This window comes from Ceratotherium simum, chromosome 35 (assembly GCF_057802395.1).
Source record: "Ceratotherium simum simum isolate JZ-2026a chromosome 35, ASM5780239v1, whole genome shotgun sequence".
Lineage (NCBI taxonomy): Eukaryota > Metazoa > Chordata > Mammalia > Perissodactyla > Rhinocerotidae > Ceratotherium > Ceratotherium simum.
The window spans coordinates 7,128,732-7,143,806 of NC_141934.1; the positions used below are offsets into that span (position 1 = coordinate 7,128,732).

At 50.9% G+C, this 15,075-nt stretch overlaps 1 long non-coding RNA gene across 1 annotated transcript in view; it reads left to right on the forward strand.

Moving 5' to 3' along the window:
- Positions 1 to 15,075, forward strand: part of LOC147912445 (uncharacterized) — a 29,617-nt gene that overhangs the window by 1,561 nt on the left and 12,981 nt on the right. The window contains exon 2 of the long non-coding RNA XR_015549947.1: positions 2,844 to 3,038. This is a non-coding gene — a long non-coding RNA (uncharacterized LOC147912445). The remainder of the gene's footprint in view (positions 1 to 2,843; positions 3,039 to 15,075) is intronic.

Genomic DNA, 15,075 nt, shown 5'->3' on the forward strand with positions numbered 1-15,075 from the left:
CTTCACTATGCATTGAAGAGTCACCTTCGCTAACTACGATGGAATCGAGGTTAACAAACCAGGCTGATCTTTTCCCTAGTGAATATCTTTAAAGAGTGTGATAGCTAATGATTAATTGTCCACCCCACCCTCCATGAGGCTGGGGTTCCAGTGAGAGGTAGGAGGAAGGCCAGCACTGGCGGGGTGGGGGAACCTCCACAGTTCCTTCCAGCTCTTAGAGGGGTTAGAGCCTTTCTAGCTTTTCTGATCGTGTTGGACAGAGATTGATTTCTTAACAGTGAAAATTAGGTGGACTGGAGCATTCTAATCACATTCAATTCTAGTTGATTTTAACATTCATAAATGTCAAATGGGGAACACTTTGGTTCTCTCATGAAGCTTTTCTTTCCTTCTCACCAAACTTCACTGTCTCTACTTCCTCACCTCCCACCCACCCTTCAGCTCAGTGTACTCTGGCTCTGCCCCTACTCCTCCACCTAGCCAGCGTTCCTGTTGTCAAATCCAAGGTCACTTTGTAGTCCTCACCTTCCTGGCCCTCTTGGCTGCACGGGGCACAACTCCTAGAGCATCAGAGACAGGCTCTCCTCTTAGCTGTCATGACCCTTCTCTCTCCTGTCTTCCCCCTGCTGCTCTGGCCGCTCCTCTTCTGTCTCCTGTGTAGGCTTGTCTTCTCAGCCTACCCTGAAATGCTGGGGTTGCTCAGGGCTCCATCCCAGGCCCTCTTGTCACTCTGCCCTATCGTGGGTGACATCATCCACGCCAACTCTTGAGGAGGAGGGAACATGTACCACGTTCCCAGCACTGGGCGAGGGGCTTTGCAGAGACGGGTGTGTTGTTCTCCTCAGGATACTCGTGTAAGGTTGGCACGATTTTCATTTCCCTTTTACAGATGAGGCAACTGGCTCAAAGATGCTCCCTGATTTGAATAATGTCACAGCTGGTATCAGCAGAGCCAGGATTCAAACTCAGGTCCAGCAGACTCCCCAGCCTGACGGCCCCACACTTCCCCAGCATTAGCTGAGAAGGGGCCAAGGCGTGACTCCACTTTTGGGGTCATTCAGGTTGTGAAAAGCATACACAAGCCTCCCCTCTTATAGCCTACACACTTCTAGCAGCACCCACCTTCTAGTAGCACCCACCTTCTTCACCCTAGGGAGAGAGCTGCCGACTCTCCAAAACCTCATAAATAAAGACTAGGACAATCGCCTTGGACAGTTTGCCTCCTCCTAGGGCTCTAAGTCCCATCAAGAAACATGGCCTATGAACAACTCCGAAGACAGCCCCTGAACCAGGGGAAAGGGGCTGATGATTAATGTTAAACATTCAGTGTTGGTCCAGAGCTCAGAGCAGGTCCCCAGTGCAGGGGCCAGGTCTGCTGCATCTTCACCTGGTACAGGTCTCAGGGAACAGAGCCAACCCCCTCTGGCTACCTGAGGACGTGTATGTGGTGTGATGGAGGAGAAGGATCTGGACCTGCGTCTGAATCCTGCTCTGCCAGTTACCAGCTGAGTATCCTCGGGCAAGCCTCTTGTAAACCAGGACTAACCACACCTGTTTCTTGGGGTTGGGAATGGGCAAGAGCGCACGTGTACCACACCTGCACAGTGCCAGCACATGGGAAACACCAGCCGTCACAGCTATATAATAATTCCTTGCTGCATCCCACCCTGAGCCAGCGGTAATGACTGCCCTCACGCGGGTCTGAATTTCCAAAGCATTGCCAGAACCCTCCGCTGGAGCCCAGTGAATAGGTGACCCAGAAAAGGCACGTCCTGATTTTGCCTCTGGTACTCTGGGACACTCTGAGCTTCCTGAGAAGTCCAGACACCAAGGGACATATTACAAAGAAGACCTGGTATTGTTCTGGAGAGATGGCATGCACACTGTTGGCATGGTTACCGTCCTGAGCAGGAGGGGCCACCCGCCCACAGATTTGTGTCACCCAGATAGGATTTTAATTTTTTTTCCCAAATGCAGGCCTCCTGCTGCCCAAGTGACCTGGCTGATCCTGAGCCACTGATGATAACACCGGCCCCAACAGCATCAGCAGCAGCTCTTGTTTATTACTCACTGGCTCTCTCCCTGGCTTGGGGGTAAACACTTTACCCTCATATACTATCTCACCAAATCCTCACAACCTTGGAAGGAGGTTGTTATCCCTGTTATATGGACAAGGAAAATGAGACCTAGAAGGGTCAGACACTTGCTCGGTGGTCAAGGCAGTCACCCACAGCCGTCCCACTCACACCCACTTCCTGCCATTTGCTTTGGCCCCAGTGTCCTTTGCTGATACCAAATTCCACCCTGTATGTCTAAGATCAGCCTAAGCACACAGGTTTCAGGATCATCCAGAGCCTTCCACAACTCTTTCAAAGCCCGCTTTAGGAGCAGATCAGCTCCGGAGGCAGCTTTTGGCATTAAGAAGTGTGAAAATGTCCTGGTAGCTGCAATCTGTGAGCTGGTACAGCTCAGCACAGATCAGCACCTGCCCCCCTCAAGCTTGTTCAGAGGAGCTCAGCTCTGGGGGAGAGGATGAAGCTGTCACCTATGGAATCGCAGTTAAAAGGAGGGAGAAAAAGGCTTTTGCTTCAGTTCTGCAGATGGTCGGGGACTTGTTTCTTAGTCAGAATTTTCTAGATCCTTTGGCTGGAACCATCTGGATAATTGCCTCAAGCTTCTGTGTGGTTCCCACGAGGTGGGCCCAGGTGGGAGGGGCTTGTGGTCTGGGAAAGCTGGAAGATGGGGCCTGAGTGCTGTGACTTCCCCTCTCTGAGCCTTAGATCTCTTATCTGTAAAATGGGAGGCTGCATTGGTGGATGGCAGAAGTCCTTTTTTTTTTCCAGCTCTGAAGGTCTAGGGTATTTCACCACTGGAAGTTCAGCAAATAATGGCATGACAACTCAGAGGATGAATCAAGGAAGCTTCAGAGGACCAGTGTTTGGACCACGTCAATACATGGAGAGGAAGAGGGTAACAAGGACCTACTCCATAGCAGATCATGGGGCAGCAGTTTGCCAGTGCGCTCCCACTTGGTTAAGGTAAGGTCAGTATTATTGTTTCCATTTTACAGATGAGGAAATTGAGCCCCAGGGAACTGAAATGTCTTCTCAACTGCAGCACAGAAAGGGGCAGAAACCAGGATCCAGACCCTCTCTATCTTCACCATTCTTTGCACTGCTGCCCCTGACCTTCTGAGAGCCTGAGAACATTCTTTTGGTTGTTGAGCTGTGAGCATAACTGTCATCAGCTGCTGCTTAAATGGTACCCTGGAAAGTAAGGGAGAGGATCGCTGAGTTTTCACCTAGGTTCCCTGCCAGGCAACTGTGCTAAAAAACATCTTTTCTTCCTAGTATGTTAGTAGGAGGTGAGCAGATTGCTACAGCCTTCTGTCTTCTTCCAGACAACAATGGCAGGCTGGCCCCAACTCAGGCAACAAAGGGATCTGGGAGGACCAAAGCCACAGGAGAAAGCCGATGCCAGGAGGCTGGTCCCTGCAGACACAGCACTGAGCTGCTGCTGGGGTCATGGGTAGGACCCATTCCCCTTTACTTTTTTTGTGTGTGTGTGAGGAAGACCAGCCCTGAGCTAACATCCAATGCCAATCCTCCTCTTTTTTGCTGAGGAAGACTGGCCCTGGGCTAACATCCGTGCCCATCTTCCTTCACTCCACATGGGATGCTGCCACAGCATGGCTTGCCAAGTGGTGCGTCGGTGCGAGCCCGAGATCCAACCGGCGAACCCCGGGCCGCCGCAGCTGAGCGCGCGCACTTAACCACTTGCGCCACCGGCCCAGCCTCCCCCCCGCCCCATGCCCTTTAAAAGATACAAGGTTCTCCCCCTGGCCCTTCATAACCTGACCTTGGCCCATCTTACCAAGCTCATCACCCACTCCCTGGATGTCCTAGGCCCACCAGGTGCCCAGAGTCTGCCCACGAGTTTCTACCAACTAGAATGTCCTTTCCCATTCCTCTACCTCTCTCTCTGCTTCTTAAGTCCTTTAACGTCCAGCTGAAATCTTACCTCCTCTAAGGAGCTTCCCAGTTCTCCCCTTTAAGAAGCACTCTCCTCTCCTGCCCACTCCCACTGTGACCCTGGTATCCAGTTCTTTTCTGCATCAAGTTCTTTTGGTGGGATTGGTGTTTACCGCCCGGCTAGAGGCATCAAGCACCATGCTGTGCAATTTAATATGCGATCTCATTTAATCCTCATGACAGCTATGAGGTGGGGATCCCTCTTATACCCATTAAACAGATGGGGAAACTGAAGCTCGCCTACCCGAGGTCATGTAGCTGGTAGAGGCAGAGCCAGGATTTGAACCCAGGTCTTTCTGACTATAAAGTTCATGCTCTTTGGCACTTATACCTCCTGCTTCCCACTTCCTGAGGCAGTTGCCGTTTCTCTTATAGAAGGTAAACACCAGAGGATAGGGCCTGTGTTTCATTCATCATCTGAGCCCCTGGGGTGCACCTCTCCATGAGTGCTGAATTGAACCTGATCACACCGTGTGTATATTGCAGAAATTCCACCACTAGAGCCTTCTTCGTGAGTGGCCAAGGTCTTTCAGGAGGGGGAACACTTTAAATGGGCTGACAGCTAACTGATTAATTGACAGCTGAGTGGAAGATAAGACAAGGGAGGGAGCAAGGGGGAGGAGGGCAAGATGGCAGGAGCTAGGAGGGGGCTTAAAGGAGGAGGAGGGCTCCTGGGTTGAATCTGGCCAGCTTGCAGTTACTCAGAGAACGAGACCTGGAGTTACCAGACCCAGCCTCAAGTTCCAGCTCTTCTGCAGTAGCTGGCGCAGCCTGGCTAGGTCACCGCACCTCACCAAGCTTCAGTTTCCTCTTCCATAAAAGGGGCATGTTGCTGTTCATACTAGACCCCCCTGGGCTGTTGCCAGGAGGAATGAGGCTGTGGCTTTAAGAGAGAGTAGGTGCTGCCTACTGGGCACTTGTGACAATGCTGTGACCTCCTTTAAATGGGGACAGTTGGAAGATCAGCCCAACCTGAAATGCCCGCCTCATGAAATCACTGGGCCCTAGAGGCCTGGGGGCAGCAGGGAACTCAGAATCCCAGACTCATAATAAGGATCTTGGAGACAACTCAGGTTGGCTTTCTTACTCTGAGAGCACAGCATGGTGGACCCGATAGCCAGCTCTGCCAGCAGATGGGCCTGGCTCCAAACCCAGCCCCCACTTGCTGTGTGGCTTTCTGCATGTCACTTTGCCCCTCTTAGACTGGTTCTTCATCTTTAATATGGAATTAAAAATAGTTCCTTTGTCACAGCTCTATTGGGATGATCAGAGACCCAGGCAGTGACAGCTGGTATTAGTATTAAATACGGGGAGCTGAGGCTCAGAGAGGGAAAGTAATTCATTCAGGGTCACACAGCAAGTTAGCAGCAGAGCCAGATCTATGCTCAGGCCTCCCAAAGCCAAGGCCTAGGCTTGTCCTCAGACAGCTGTGGCCTTACCTCAAAGAAGTCCGAGACCAGCCTTGGAAATGCAGCCGAGGAACTCACACTGGGATCACTGGTGAGATTCTGTGTCTTGCTGAGCTAAGACAGCTGCTTGGGTTGCCTATGGCTGGAGAATGGCAAAAAGCCCAAGTCAGAGCGTGGGGTCGTGTGCCCAGCCTGGGATCTAACCCTGTATAACCAATATAATCCTGCATCACAATATAAACCTGGGCATGTCAGCTCGCCCCTTTGAGCCTCAGTTTCTCTGCTCACCAAATGCGGGGAGGAATTCCTGGCAGGGCAAAGGAATTATATAAAGGTGCAGAGCTATTTTCCTAAGAGCTACCCCTGAGCTCTCACTCTGCATCAAGCCCTGTGCTATCACTACCCATGGTTTCATTTAGTCCTCATAGCAACCTGTAAGATGGGAACCCAGTTTGCAGATAAATGACTGGGAAGGGATGGAACCAGGATCTGAACTCTGATCCTGTTCCCTCTGCCTGAAACACTTACCCCTCCTCTTTCTGTACCTAACTCAGGCTCCTTCTTCAGGTTTCAGCAGAACCCTCTGGAAGGATCCCTCAGCCTCAGGCTGGGGCAGGCACCTGCTCTGGTCCGCAGTACTGGGTTTGCCCCTCTGCATTGAGACTGTTTCTCCCTCTCCTCAGCCAGACGGGGAGTCCCATGATGCAGGGACCTTGTCATCCTCCTGGCTGTATCCCCAGAGCCTAGCACTGTGCTTGGCATACAGCAGGTGCTCAGTAAATACTTGCCAAATGACTGAATGCATTGTGTCAGCATCAGGAGGCCATCCAGGCCCTGAGGGAGCCAGGGAGATGAGAGGAAAGCTTTTGGACTCTTGCCACACGTTACATTAGCAGCATCTTCTCCAAGTCCCGACAGCCAGTCTCCTGGGACGCCATTTGAGCCAGCTGAATTCCAGTTACTGCTTCACCTTGGAAAGGCAGCCGCAGCCCTCACCAAGCAGCCCAGTAACTGACGTCACAGCGGTGCCAGGAGCTGCCCTGTTAATATTTAATGTGGACTTCACCGCAGCAGAACTGCAGGCTCGAAGAGCTGGAGGGGGCCATGCAGAGTCTCCACAGGGTTGTGAGGATGGCACAGATGGAAAAGGGCTTCATAAACCAGAAAGCCCCTCACACATGTGCAATACGCTGACCCATTTTAGTCCCTGGCTTAACTCAGAAAGAGCTAGGGCAGCATGTGCCTGCAGTGGGACAAGGAGAATGCTGATTGAGCCCGAGCAATAAATATATGGAGGATTAGGGGCTCCCAGGGACATTTCCTGGAGTCAGTGGGAGGGCAGAGCACTGGCGCCAGCCAGACCTGGACTCCACTCCAGCACTGCGCAGCTGTGTGACCTGGGCAGCAACTGTACCTCTGAGCCTCAGTTCCATGATCTGTGAAATGGGCATAATAACACCTTCCTTGAGGGACTGTTGTGAGGATTAAATGAGACAAGTGATCCAGAGGAACTAGCTCAGCACATAGTAGGACCTTGGCAAATGCTGAGTCCCTTCTCCCAAACCAGACATGGGGCCTGAGGTTGGAGAGGAGGTGTGGGGGCACTTCATGCATTCATTGGTCAGAGTGATGTTGGAAGGGAAGAAGGAACAAGGGGGCACAGGAAGGGTGACCTTGGAGCCAACTGTCTCAGGTTTGGACTTGTCACCATAGTGGGATAACACCCAGGAGAGATGTCAGAGAGAGGATGGACAGAAAGCCCCAGGATGGCAGGAACACAAGAGCCCTTATGGACCATCTCTTCTTATCGTCTGACCCCTTGATTCAGCAGATGAGGATGCTGAGGGCCCAGGAGGGAGCAGACCAGCCCAGAGGCTCACAGGGCAGAACTGGAGTCTGAGCTGGTCTGCAGTCACCCGCCTGAGATTGCGTCTGCTGAGGGATTTATCCTGGGCCGCCTACTCACTGGGGGAGGGAGGTGACATGATGAGATGCCCCCATTCCCTGGTGGGGACCTCCACTTCTCTGGCCAGGACAAAGCAGGACCCTCATCCTCCACCCCTTCCTGTCTCCCACCAGTGTGTTTTCCCACAAATCCTGGGAGCTTCCCAAAAGGTAAATCTGACCACGTCGTCCCCTGCTTAAAACCCTTCTGTGGTCCCACACTTAGGGGTGCCAGAGAAAATACGGGAGGCCCAGTTAAAACTGAATTTCAGATAAACAATGAATGATTTTTTTAGTATAAGAATGTTCCAAATATTGTATGCACACAATTATACTAAAAAATGATTCATTGTTTATCTGAAATTCAAAGTTAACAGGACAACCTGTATTTTTATTTGCTAAATCGGGCAACCCTGTGCAAACTGCCTTCAGGAAAAAGGTCGGAGTCTTTAATTGGCCCATTGTGGCCCCAAACTCATCCTTTCCCTCTCACAGGAACTCTCTGCTTCAGACACAACCCTTTGCCTTTACTTGAGAATCCCAAGCTCTCCCTCCCCTCTGGCCTTTGCAGATGCTGTTCCTTCCGCTGGGACCCTTTTGGTCCCTCCAACTCAGCCCTCTGCCCCACTATGCTTGACCTGACTCATCCTTCACACCTCTGAAGCGCTGCAGCTTCCTCCTGGAAGCCTTCCTGGCTCTCCTGGCCTGGGTGGTGCCTCCTTTGGGTTTCCACCACACCTTGGGCAGGTCCTCTGTCTGTCCTGGTCATTTAGTGCAGAGTCGGGGTTCAGCAATATTTGTTGCTTTGAATTGCTCAATTCCACAGCCCCTCACACTTCCCCTATCAGCAGTTTCCCCTCCTTCAGCCAAATCCTATGTGCCCTGCAAGGCCCACTTGGAATCCTACCTCCTCCAGGCCTTCCCTGGGGCCCACAATCGCTCCAGCTCAGTCACCATCCTGCTCAGTGAGCCATCTTTTCAGCTCATAAGCTCAACAAGATCAGCACCCCTCAGCCTCTCTTGTGACTTACGGTGCCCAGCACTGTGCCTTCCTGCCAGATGGTGGTTAACAAACACCAGTGAGCTTAGAGAATGGCAAACTGAGCTCCTATGTTCGATTCTCCTCCCACTCTGGCCAATAACCAAAATCCTAACCCTGCCCTGAAGCAAAGCCTCCTACAGCCTATATGCCTATAAAGGAGGCAGGGAGGCATCCTTAGTTCCCACTTGACAGAAGAGGAAACCAAGGAAGTGGAGGAACCCATTGTTCAAGGCTCAGGTCTCTGGACCCCATCCTACCTCAGGGCCTTTGCACTTGCTCTTCCCTCTGCCTGGAACAGTCTTCCCAAAAATCTCCCCATGGATAATGTGGCAGATTAAAGATGGCCACAAATACTTTGCCACTCCCTGCATCAAGAGGTAGTATCTCTTTCCCCACCGTTTGAATCCAGGCTGGCCTTGTGACTTGCTTTGACAACAGGATGTGACAGAAGTGACCCTTTATGAGTTGGGAGCCTAAGCCTTGAGGCCTTGCAGCTTCTGCCTTCACCCTGTTGGAACGCTGCCCCTAGACCACCACATAAGGCAGCCAGTCTAGCCATGTGATGGGGAGCTGAGGTGCCCCAGCTGACAGCCAGCACCACCTACTAGATGTGTGAGGCCTTCTTGGACCTTCCAGCCCAGCTGTGCCTCCAGCTGCATGTGGCTGCATGTGTGACCAGGAGAAATGGGCAGAGGAACCACTGAGACCAACCACATACTTGTGAGAAATAATCAATGGTGGTTGTAAACCACCAAGTTTTGGGGTTTGTTACATGGTTTTGGTTTTTACGTGGCCATAGATTGACTGAAACAAGTGCCTCTTCCTCATTAGGTGTCTGCTCAGATGTCACCTCCTCAGAGAGGCCTTTCCTTACCATCCTAGCTAAAACAGCACACCTGACAGCTCCCCACAACCCCTGCCACCCGGCCAGTCACTTTCTATCCCATTATCGTGTTTCATCCTGTCCAAGGCATTTATCACCACTGAAATCACAATTTATTCACTTGTGACTTATTGTCCATCTCTTCCACTAGGCAGCAGGTTCCATGAGGGCAGGGGCTATAATGGTTTGTTCCCTGCTGTCTCCCCAGCGCCTGTGTGGTATCTGGCACAGGGAAGATGCCACAGATTGTTGGTGATGGTGCCCCTTGCTGATGTGGCACTTAGGGGAGTAGAGTGGCCAGCGTGAGCTCCTGCCTTGCCATGCCCTCCAAAACATGTGCCCTTGGGAGGGCAGGAGGGCAGGCCAGGTGGCTGGGCTGTGTTTCAGGGGCAAGAGCTTCAGGGAGCCCAAGTTGAGCAGGAAGGAAAGGAAACTGCCAAAACATTCGTTTTTAGCAGGGGCTCAGATTCAGAGCAAGGAGGTCCCAGGATTTTCTCTTCTCCAAGTCTACTGCTGATTGCCAGCAACCCAGCCACACCCTCCTGAAGGATCACAAAGCTGAGAAACTAGGCACTGGGAGACAATGTTGGGGACACTGAGTCACTCCTCAGGGGCCAAGGATTTCTAAGTCCCTAAGACACAGCAGATCCTCTGAGCCACAGCCTCAACTGAGGAAATAATGCACACCCAAGAGCAAAAGAATCTGCATGCATCACCACTGTACAAGCCAGCCTGCTTTCAAGTCAGGTGGTCTCATATTAGAACTCTGGCTGCACTGTTAACGACCTGTGTGACCTTGGCATGGTGCCTAACCTTCCTGAGCACCAGTTTATGCATCTATAAACGGTGGACAATAAAGACCTCACAGCTAAGGTTGTGGTGAGGATTCAGTGAGATCATGCATGCTCAGCACAGCTTCAAGCAGAGTAATGTTAAAGTGATTATAGTTAAGCTTATGAGTATTTCTTCACCTGGGGGTGTATGAGGGGAGAAGGGGCGGAAAGCAAGGTTTCCAGTGAAACATGGACCCTTCCTGGGGACTGGAGCCACATTTAGGAGTTGCTTGGCAGGGACGAGGATTACGGTGTGAAACCTCTGGTCCACATTGAAAACATTGGAATGCCTGATTCTACTTGGCACTGTTCTCTAAACAGATGAGAGGACCCCTCAGAGCAGCCCTCCAAACCTCCTGGAGGCCCCCTGGTATGGATAAGTCAATGGTTTGGAGTTAGAGCCCTGACAAGGATTCAGGAGGCTAGGGTTGGAGGTCCAGCTCTGGCACCAATATGCTGTGTGACATGGAGCAAATCACTTGCCCTCCTTAGGCTCTAGTGTCCTCATCTATAAAACGGGGCATTCTTCCCTGACTTACCAAACGCATAGGGTTGTTGGGAGGATCAGAGAGGAGAGTGCTTTGGAAAGCATTCGCTGTTTGATGACTAAAAGGGGGATTGCTATTAAAACCAAAAGGACTATGGGAAATCTCTGAGCCTTCTGCTCAATTTTGTTGTAAACCTAAAAGTGCCCTAAAAATAGTCTATTAAAAAAAAAAAAGATCCCTGGATTCTCTAGGAAGGACCCTCTAAAGCCTTTAAGTTAGGCAGTATAATAGTCTGGCTTGCAATTTGCATGACTTTGGGCAAATGAGTTAATCTCTAGCACTGCCAGAGGTTTGGTTTTTCTTCTGCAGGAGACAGGAGCCCTGGGGCAAGAGAAGGGCTGGGAAGATGCTGTAAGGTACAGGATAGATGAGATAAAGGGGAGAAGCCCATGAGCCTCCCATACCCCTGGGCAACCAAGGAGGAGGGTTCCCCCCCTGACTGTAAGCTGAGGTGGGGGCTACCTGTTCCCCTTTGCATCCCCTGCAAGCAGCTCTCTCGATCTCAGTTCCATTCCAGGTAGATGGTGACTCAAGATGTTCTGCAGAAACTGGTCCCTCTGCCCCTGTTGCCATGGCGCTGCAGCATAGCCTGGCCAATCAGGAAGGAGATGGGTATCTGAGCCTCTGTTGCTAAAGCCAGAGCAGGACGCCTGGCCAATGGGAAGGGCGGCAGAGTGGGGCCACCATGGAAACCTCAGCCCCGAGTTTCCAGCTGTGTTTTGTCTTCATGCCTCATTTGCAGGGGGTAGGCTGGGTTTTCTGCATTCATTTTCTGCAAAGAGCATCTTGCAGCCCTCAGAGGACATTCAGGAGTCAGAGCAGGAGTGCATGACAAGAGGCATGTTCAAAGAGTCAGAAAGGACCCCAGCCTAGCAGGGCACAGCTTCAGGTGTCCCCTTTATCATTCTTCCCCCAGATGCTCAGCATCACCTGTGTCTATGATCTTAGCCCATCCCCAGAGCTCTACCTAGCCCCATCTGTCCTAAGAAATGGCTGTAGGCTGCAGAAAAAATCCCCACCCCCAGAGTAGGAAAAAGAACATGGACCTTACCCCCAAAGGGTGCTCTTCTGCCCTACAGCTTTGTGGGTTTGCACAAACTGCTCCACCTCTTCTATGTGCAGAGTAGTGCAGGAAGATAGATATAAGAGTCAGACACAGATGCTGCCCCTCTTTGTAAAATTAGAAGATTGGGCAAATGGGCTCTGTGATTCCTTTCAGATCTCACATTCTAGACTTAATGCTGTTTTAACCTTCATGCTCTGGGCAAAGTCGATCTACAAGGAATAACTTTCCAAGGGGAGCCCTGTAAATAGTGCCAATGGGCACAAATAAGACTCAGGTTGCTTTGTGCCCTTAAAATGCCAGACCAGCAGGGCCATCAATTTTAGAGCTGAGGCCCAGAGGGGTGAATCTGTCTTGTCAAGGTCACACAGCTATGTGGACGCAGAGCCAAGAATGCAAGCCCGAGCTCCCAGGCCCAGCTCTTCAGCCTGCAAGCTCTTCAAATCGGCCTTCTCACCCTTGGGCAGGCAACCAGGGAGCTGTGCATGCCCACACTCCCAACACCCCTTATTTTGCAAACACAGGCATAATAACAGCTGCAAGGGAAGGTGTGTCCCACCTCTTCCCCACTCTCTCCTGGCTTTCACTCTGTTGCCTGGCAACAGTTCTATCCAGAAACTTAAGTGTCATCCTAATAACTCCCTCAGCCTCATCCTTCCCACCAAACCCATCGCCCAATCATGTCCGTTTATCTCCTAAATGGCCCTCGAGTCATCCACTTTTCCCCTCCCCCACCACTTGCCCAGTCCGAGGGTCCATCATGGATTTTCTGGACAAGCACATTGGCTTCTCACAGACCTCCTGCTTTTACACTTGTTCATCCCATCCCCCGCTTCCATTTTCTATAACCACAGCCAGACTCTTAAAAATACAAATCTGATCATGTCACCTGATGCTTGCTTAGAACCTCTAATGATAAAATCAAAATTCTTAACAGGCCTAGGAGGCCCTGCATTGTTGGGCCAACACCCCCAACCTCATCTTGCCCTTGCATGTGCTCTGCCCTCTCTGCCTGGTACATTCTCCCCGCACCCCCCTCCCCATTCTTCTAGTTACTCCTACTTACCCTTCAGTTCTCAGTTTCACAATTACTTCCTTGGGGAGCCCTTCCTGACCTCCTGAATAGGTCAAATCACCCTGTTTCAGGCTCTCCTGGCACCATGTACCCCTTTTATCTGTAGCACTTATCACAGTTGCAATTTCATACTTACTCATGTAATTATTTGATTCATATCTGTAAGCCCTGCCCCACTTGATGTAAGCTTCATAAGGGCAGTGACTTTTTCTTGTTCTCTGCCTGAAACATATAGATGGCTGGCTGGCTGGCTGAACAGGTGAATGGATGGATGGATAGATGGAATATAGATGGATAGATGGGTGTATGGATGAATGAGTGTAGATGGACAGGTAGAGGGAGGGATGGATGGATAGATGGGTATCTGTATGTATATATGCAGATATTGTTGGATGATGGATGGGTGTACAGATGGATGGGTGTATGGATATATGGATGGATGCTCTCATTTTTCCCAGCTTACTTAGATTTAATCATATCTCCTATTCTGTGGCTAGCCAATCTTCCCCCTGTTCATTCAACATACACCAAGCATCTCTGATGTGCCAGGAACGTGCCCACAGTGCTGTGGGAGCTCAAGGAAATAGAGATTGCCATGTGCTTGAAACTTAGATAATAATAATAGCTACTTCCAGTTAACACTTACTACTGTGTGCCAGAGACCAGTGTATGCTCTCCTCCTGGGAAGCTCCCCACTCCTTCTCTCTATTTATCCAGAGCCTAGTGGTGTCTCAAGGTTCAGTTTAAGTGTCACTGCCCCCAGGAACTCCTCCCTGATCATCCAGCCCTCGCCTGATCTCCCATCCTCAGAAATGCCCCAGCACAGAAGTCTGGGCCACTCTTGCTGGCCCTTGCTCAAAATTTGCTTGATGTTATCCTTTCTCTGTGAGTCTCTTGCTCTCCACCAGACTCTAAGTTCCCTGGCGACAGGATTCACATGTCACAGAAGGCCCATCTGTGGGCTGGGTATTGTACACACACTCCTTTTTTAATCCCCACAGAACCCTGAGGGAGGCAGGATTACCCCCGATTTTAAATAGGAAACTGACTAGGCCGAGGTCACAGAGATTAAGTGGTGAAAGTGATGCTGAAACCAGGTTGAATCTAAGACCAAGATTTTTTTTTTTTTCTTGTGAGGAAATCAGCCCTGTGCTAACATCTGCCAATCCTCCTCTTTTTTTGCTGAGGAAGACTGGCCCTGGGCTAACATCCATGCCCATCTTCCTCCACTTTATATGGGACACCGCCACAGCATAGCTTGCCAAGCAGTGCGTCAGTGCACGCCTGGCATCCGAACCGGCGAACCTCAGGCCACCGCAGTGGAGCGCGCGCACTTAACCGCTTGCACCACCGGGCCGGCCAAGATTCTTACTTGGTACCCCCAGGCCCGAACAGTTCCTCCAACAGCCCTGAATGCAGCTGCTCCTCCTGTGCCTGAACACCACCAGCTGTTGGGCAACCCAGTCTGTTGTTGAATACCTACCTGTCAGAATCTTTATTCTAACCCAGTTGAAATGTGCCTATCTGAAACTGCTACCCAGTGACCCCAATTCTGCCCCCTGGGGGCAGCCAGCACAAATGTGTCCTCTCTTCCACATGGCAGCCGTCAATAATTTACAGCCAGCTCTCATGTCTCCCCTACATCTTATCTTCTCCAGAGAGGGGCTGCAGAACAGAGAGAGTGCTAACCCAGAACTTAGAAAACCTGGGTTCTCATCCTGGCTCAGCTGCTGTCCATGGACCAGTAATTTCAAAAGAAAATTAAGTAGGCGATTTGACAAACAAGGACATTAAAAAAAAAAGCTATCGCCACGTCCCATCACCCTTGTTTCATAAAAGGGCATCTTGACACACAAAAAAGTGGGGCAGACAATCTAAGAATTCATTTAGCTTTATGAAAACTCCCTACGTGGTCCCTATTTTTCTCATTTTGCCTTGTCCTGGTGCAGACTTGGGGCGGGGGGCGCGGGGACTGGTCTGTAGCCTGAAGGACCACTGCTCCAACCAATTAAAGAAAACACCATCAGCCAGAAAAACCAGAACAGAGCACTCCGCCATCAGGACACCATAGTTGCCCTGTTTCGAGAGGGAAGGAAAAGCTGAGTTTCTGGCAGTGAGACAGCCGAGTTTAGGAAGCGAGACAGACTTCTCCATTGTGTCACAGCTTCACGTCCAGTTTCTATCTTGGCTTAGATGAGCAAAGGCTTTCCCCACTCTTGTCACTCTGTGGCCACTCTGTGAAAGCAG